General features: G+C 37.2%; 1 non-coding gene across 1 annotated transcript; it reads left to right on the top strand.

The window, feature by feature from the left end:
- Positions 1–5,796: 5,796 nt before the first annotated feature.
- LOC121230132 (small nucleolar RNA R71) lies at positions 5,797–5,903 on the top strand. Its single transcript, XR_005928084.1, has one exon. It is a non-coding gene; the product is annotated as a small nucleolar RNA R71 (small nucleolar RNA).
- The last annotated feature ends 377 nt before the right edge of the window (positions 5,904–6,280 follow it).

Raw genomic sequence — 6,280 nt, 5'->3', positions numbered from 1 at the left:
AGAATCCACCTAGACTTCACTTATTACCTTTGAGTTAGACGATTTATTCACTTGACTTAATCCGTAGAAATCCCTGATTTATGTAAATATCTCTCTCAAGACTAAAAACAACTGACTCTAGGTTGATTAATTGAAATCTCATTTTAATTAAAACCCCTATTATCGCATTAACTCAATCTATGGATTCCCTTATTAAATTTGACTATAATCCGACAGATTTATGTCGTCTTATATCTAGGATTGCATGTAACTCCGCTTAATTATGAATGATATACTCTTAAACAGGGACTTTTGCTCCACTGAATAAGCACATCAAAAACCTAAATTAATATCCTGAAATATTAAAGCAAGGGTTAAATTCACAATTAAAAATAAGAACAAGTATTTATCATATAACTCAAATAATAATAAGATCCATCTTAGGTTTTATCTCCCTTAGGTATTTAGGGAGTTTTGTTCATAATAATAATGGAAAACATCTCAAAGTTTGGAAAACAACAAAGCATAAAGAAACCCAAATAACTTCTAGGAAATTAGATGGAAATCTTCAGTCTTGATGTAGATCTTGCCTCTAAGGTGATTCTGATGGTTGTCCTTGAGTATTTTCTACCTTCAACTCTACGTGTCCCCTTCAATCCTCTTCTAGGGCATTTATATAGACTTTAGAATGCCTCAAAACCCTCAAAATTAGCCTTTTCAGAGTAGAATTAGACTTGGGCTCGACAGGGACACGGTTGTGTGCCACGCCCGTGTAAAGGTGCTCAGGCCGTGTGTAATTCTGACTTGGTTTAGTGTTGACACGGCATGACACACGGGCATGTGGTCTACCCGTGTGTCACACACAGTCGTGTGGATCATCCGTGTGAAGGTGCCTAGGCCATGTGAAACACCGGTTTATGCCCAATTTGTCAATTTTTGGCCCGTTTCTCGCTCTTTTTGCTATCTTAAGCTCTCCTGAGTATAAAACATGAAATTAAAGGATTAGGAGCACCAAATTCAATGAAACCAAGGAAAAATCATCCATAAATATGCCAAGAATGGCGTAAAAATATGTATATATTATGGTTTATCAAATATCCCCACACTTAAGCATTTGCTTGTCCTCAAGCAAAATCAACTCACAAATAAAATAAATCCTTCTCAACTTATAATTCTCATCAATAATGTTTTGAAATAATCCCTAGCAATCATACATTGAGAGCTTAACTAAAAGAACATTAAAGTTTCCAACAATCCAAATTGAGCATTTCAATCATAAAATCGTAGGTATCCCTCTTTATCTAAGTAATTACCTTTAATTCCAAATCGACAAGGGTTGACATCCTTACTATAGATTCACTCAAATCACTCAAAATGTTTAAGGTTCAATAATTAAGCACTCAATAGTCAAACATGAAAATTTATTACCATAGGCTTGCATGAAAATCAAAACTCCACCGCTATAATGAGATGATACACAAATCAAAAGGTCTTTAACAGGTTTGTAGTGGGGCTTGAGTTAAACATGTGATAAAAGCTGAAAAGAGGGTTAGAATTGAGATTAATTTAAATAAATTACCAAACTTAGACAAATAAAGCTAATTCTTGAATTATAAAAAAATGCTAGAATTTGAACTATCCGAAACTAATGATGTGAGCTTTTTCTCAATAAAACAACTTTAACTTATCCAAGCTCTTTAGAACAATATGTAACTGAATGAATAAATACACGAGTATTTTTTTCAAGAATAAGAACAATAATGGAAAGTACATAATATGAAATAACTTAGCAACTGGAATGAACGAACATAGTTAGGTAACTAATCAAATCAAATATCAATAAAAAGGGAGTTGAGAAGGGAGAAATTCTTAACGAATCAAAAAGGGTTAAGTTGAGGGTTACTATTAAGGGGATAATCAAGAAATAGTAGTTAAGGCTCAAAAGGGTTCACTAGGGGTCAATTATGTGGGTAGGGTTTTGTGGAGTAAATGGGTTAAAACCCAAGTGCCTTTATCATTTTAGTATATCAAATCAAAGGTGTGGTCTCGACATGTATAATTAATGCAAGTTCTGGAATAGAAAATCAATGTTGACACACTCATAGCTAATAAAATAAGTGAGCAAGAAAGATATATGCTCTAAAAGGCTCAAAATCTCACGAAAATGATGAGTATTTGATGTCAATCCTACAAATTTAAAACTTCAAGATAATGCCTCAATTCAAGGAAATAACCTAGCAATTTTAATTCTCAAAAGTCAACTTATCATGCTTGATCCTCTAATGTCTAAAATTTTAAACAATCAATGCAAAGTTACCTATGATTTAATTCAAAACATATCAATAAAAATCATAAATCAATCAAAATTCATTCTAATAGTAATATGAGAGATTTATTTGAGAACAAAATAAAAATTCAGGGATTTTCTGAGAGTCATGAATAACCTCTCCACACTTAAGATGTACATTGTCCTCAATGTACAAAGTTAAATAATAATAATATAAGCATAATATCAGAAGAGAGGGAGAGAAGCGAAATTGCCCTGAATTTTTGGATGAAATCCTTGGAGGAGTAAAAGCCAGAGTTGTGGATAAGGCTAATGAAAGGTATGACTCTGAGTTGCTAATAAGAAAATAAATATAACTATGGAAGAGAATTAAGGGATCACTTGATAATAACCATAAAGATAAACATTGTTCAAAATATAAAACATAACTCTTAAGAAAATTAAATAAAAGAAAAATAAAAAGAAATAAAATAAATGGACTCAGAGGTCCTCATCATCAGATGCTTCAGCGTCAAGAGGTGGTGGTGGAGGTGAGATGTGGAAGTGCTGGCAGATCTACTGCAGAGTTGCCCCGATGCTGTTGAACCTTTCAAAACACTGTTGCTCGAAGTAAGTGAGTCACTCGGATAAATTGGTCAAATTGGCAGCAGGAGGTTGATGACTAGGTGGTGGTGGTGGTGGTGGTGGTGGGTGTGGGTCCTCGTGAGGGCGAGGGGGTTGCTTGGTGGCTAGTGCAGGGCTAGGTGCAAGGGGAGAGGGGGATTGGGATAAGGTAAGAAGAGGAAAAAAAAAGGGTAAAGAAGGAGTGGGGAAAAAGTAGTAGGGTGATGGTGGAACAATGGGGAGAAGTGGCCAGAATAGGGGGAGCGACGGCGGCTGTTTAGAGGTTGAAGACAAAAGAGAAAAAGACAAAATATAAATAAAAAAATAAAAGAGGGGTTAGGGTTAAAATAGGGGCACGGTCGTGTTAAGGCCCCGTGTTGGGCCACACGGTCGTGTCACACACCCGTGTGGCTCGAGTTTTGCCCATGTTAATCGCAAAAATGACTGCCCATTCGTCACACAGCCTAGGTCACGCCCATGTGTTCGGGCCGTGTGGTTCACAAGGTCGTATCGCACGGTCTTGTACAATGTTGTTCATTTCTCCCATGCCTGTGTGTCCTAACACACGGTCGTGTGCCTTGCCAGTGTAGCTCCCTGACTTTTTTTAAAATTTGAAAATTTATCTCTTGTTTTCACACAGCCTAAGACACACTCGTGTGTCCAGGACGTGTGGTCCACACAGCCGTGTTGCACGCCCGTGTGGCTCTATAGTAGACCGTGTAGCTCGATACTTGGGGATTTTTAGCCCTATTTTCACACAGCCAAGGACACACCCATGTGTCCAGGCCATGTGGGTCACTGTTCCTGCATAAAAAACACGAAAAATAGCTAAAATGAACTAGTTAGTGGTGTTAGTGCTCGGGTTGCCTCCCGAGAAGTGTTTATTTAGAGTCTAACCTCGACTTACCTCAATTTTGTGTTGTCACAGTGGGTTGAGGAGTTGAAACTCCTTACCTCTGCTATCATTTTTTTTTCAAAATAAGGTCTAATTCAAGTATTATTTACCTTGGAAGTTCCAAATTGATAATGATTTACCTCGACTGGGAAAACATTCAGTACCGTGAAAGGAGTTGCTCCGTTTGTCTTACTCTCTGAAATAGCAATTCAGGGGTCCTTTTCATCTAACAATACTTTATCCCCAACCTTAAATTACTTTGTTTCATCCCTATACTCATTATGGCGTTACTTTGATTCATCGTGTACTTTTGGTTTCTCCTTGACATGTGTCCGCCATTCATCTAGTTCATCAATTTGTAGTCTTCGTTCCTCATGACTCGTTCTATTTTTGCCACATGGACTAGAATGTGGCTCCATCACGTTCTTCCTAGGTGTTTCCTGCAAAGAAGTTTGCGCTTTAACATTACTCGAGTTAATAGAGCTTAAACAATCATCTCGATTACTAGATATATTAGCAGAATCACGAGCTTGAAGTTTAATCATGTCATCTCCTACACGAAGTATCAATTCACCTGTGCCAACATCTATGATAGTTCTAGCAGTGCTTAAAAGGGCCTTCCTAAAATTAGAGGTACGTCACTATCTTCATCCATGTATAGAACAACAAAGTCAACTGGGAATATAAATTTATCAATTTTGACAAGTACGTCTTCAATAATACCCCTAGGAAATCTAATTGTTTTATCTGCCAATTGAATGTTCATCCTAGTTTGTTTGGGTTTCCCAAGACCTAGTTGTTTAAACATTTTATAGGGCATGCCATTAATACTTACCCCTAAATCAGCCAATGCATTCTTAATATTTAAACTACCAATTAAACAAGGAATGGTAAAACTCCCTAGATCTTTCAGTTTTTTGGGTAGCTTATTCTGTAGAATGGCTAAGCAAACTACGTTTAATTCCACATATGTCGCATCATCTAACTTTCATTTATTAGCCAAGAGCTCCTTTAAAAATTTCACTGCATTTGGTATCTGCGAAAGAGCTTCAATAAACGGTAAGTTAATATGCAACTTTTTTAGTAATTTAAGGAAAGTAATTTAAGGAATTTACCGAATTGCTCATCCATGTGATCTTTCCTTATCGCCTTAGGGTATGGCACACGAGGTTTATACTCTTTACTTACTGGATCCTGTGTACCATGATTCATCTCATCCTTACCATTACTTACCACAGCCTCGTGCCTCATTTCAAATTTGGATTCAAATAACCCTTCTTCGTTGTGCACAGTGATGGCATGGAGTTGCTCCTTTGGGTTAGTTTCTATCTTACTAGGCATGCTACCTTGTGGTCATTTAGAAATCAACTTAGCAAGCTATCTTATTTGAGTTTTGAGCCTTTGAATTGACGCTTGCTAATTCTTAAGCACTGTTTCGGTATTTTGAAAACAAGTTTTTGACACCGAGATAAATTTTGTGAGCATCTCTTCGAGGTTCGATTTCTTCTCTTGTTGGTAAGGTGGTTGTTGAAAATCTGGAGGATGTTGTGGCTTTTGATTTCTCTGACCACCACACGAGAAATTGGGATGGTTCCTCCAACCTACATTATAAGTGTTATTATATGGGTTATTTTGAGATCTAGAATTATTACCCATATAGTGGACTTGTTCCTCCTCAGTGCTAGGGTTGAAGGATGGACAGTCTATGTTGTGCATTCCTCCTCCATTTGAATCACACCGTATCAGTTGATGTACCTGAGTAGAACCATACAAACCATCAATCTTTTTATTTAAAAATTCTACCTGGTTAGAGAGCATAGCGACCGCGTCGAGGTTGAAAACACCAGCTGTTTTTGTCGGTTTTGTTCTCATGACTTGCCACTGATAGTTATCCAGTGACATCTCTTCAGTAAATTCGTAAGCCTCTTCAGGTATTTTGTTGTTTGAAGTTCCACTGGCGGCTGCGTCGATCAGTTGCCTTGTTGAGGGGTTCACACTGTTGTAAAAGGTCTGAACCTGGAGCCATAGAGGTAACCCATGGTGAGGGCACCTTTTTAATAAGTCCTTGTACCTCTCTCATGCATCATAAAGAGTTCCTAGATCCATCTGCACAAAAGAAGAGATATCATTTCTTAATTTAGCTGTTTTAGCCGGCGGAAAATATTTAGGTAAAAATTTTTTGATCATTTGTTCCCAAGCGGTGATTGACCCTCGCGGTAACGAGTTCAACCATTATTTAGCCTTATTCCTTAATGAAAAGATAAATAACCGAAGGTGAATGGCATCATCAGTAACACCATTAATCTTAAAGGTGTCGCAGAATTCCAGAAAATTTGTTAAATGAGTGTTTGGATCCTCGTCGGCAAACCATCAAACTGAACAAACTGTTGTATCATTTAAATTGTGTTAGGTTTCAGTTCAAAATTATTTGTAGCAACAGTAGGTCCAACTATACTCGATTTAGCTCCTGTTAGAGTAGGTTTAGCATAATCATACATAGTACAAGGAGCAGGATC

The sequence above is a fragment of the Gossypium hirsutum genome, chromosome A05 (genome assembly GCF_007990345.1).
Source record: "Gossypium hirsutum isolate 1008001.06 chromosome A05, Gossypium_hirsutum_v2.1, whole genome shotgun sequence".
Classification (NCBI taxonomy): Eukaryota; Viridiplantae; Streptophyta; class Magnoliopsida; order Malvales; family Malvaceae; genus Gossypium; species Gossypium hirsutum.
Note: the sequence above shows the minus strand (reverse complement) of the source record. Positions and strands in the feature narration are given on the sequence as shown.